Raw genomic sequence first — 763 nt, 5'->3', positions numbered from 1 at the left:
CACACCATACACACACACACACACACACCATACACACACACACACACACACACACCATACACACACACCAAACACACACACCATACACACACACCATACACACACACCATACACACACCATACACACACACCATACACACACCATACACACACACCATACACACACACACACACACACACACCATATACACACACACACACACACACCATACACACACACACACACACCATACACACACACCATACACACACACACACACACCATACACACACACACACCATACACACACACACACCATACACACACACACACACCATACACACACACACACACACCATACACACACACACACCATACACACACACACACTCACCATACACACACACACACCATACACACACACACACCCCATACACACACCATACACACACACACACCATACACACACACACACCATACACACACACACACCATACACACACACACACACCCCATACACACACACACACCCCATACACACACACACACCCCATACACACACACACCATACACACACACACACACCATACACACACACACACACACCATACACACACACACACCATACACACACACACACTCACCATACACACACACACACCATACACACACACACACCCCATACACACACCATACACACACACACACCATACACACACACACACCATACACACACACACACCATACACACACACACACACCCCATACACACACACACACCCC

The sequence above is a fragment of the Procambarus clarkii genome, chromosome 48 (genome assembly GCF_040958095.1).
Source record: "Procambarus clarkii isolate CNS0578487 chromosome 48, FALCON_Pclarkii_2.0, whole genome shotgun sequence".
NCBI lineage: Eukaryota > Metazoa > Arthropoda > Malacostraca > Decapoda > Cambaridae > Procambarus > Procambarus clarkii.
The sequence above is the reverse complement of the archived record's forward strand: the minus strand, read 5'-3'. Positions refer to the sequence as shown.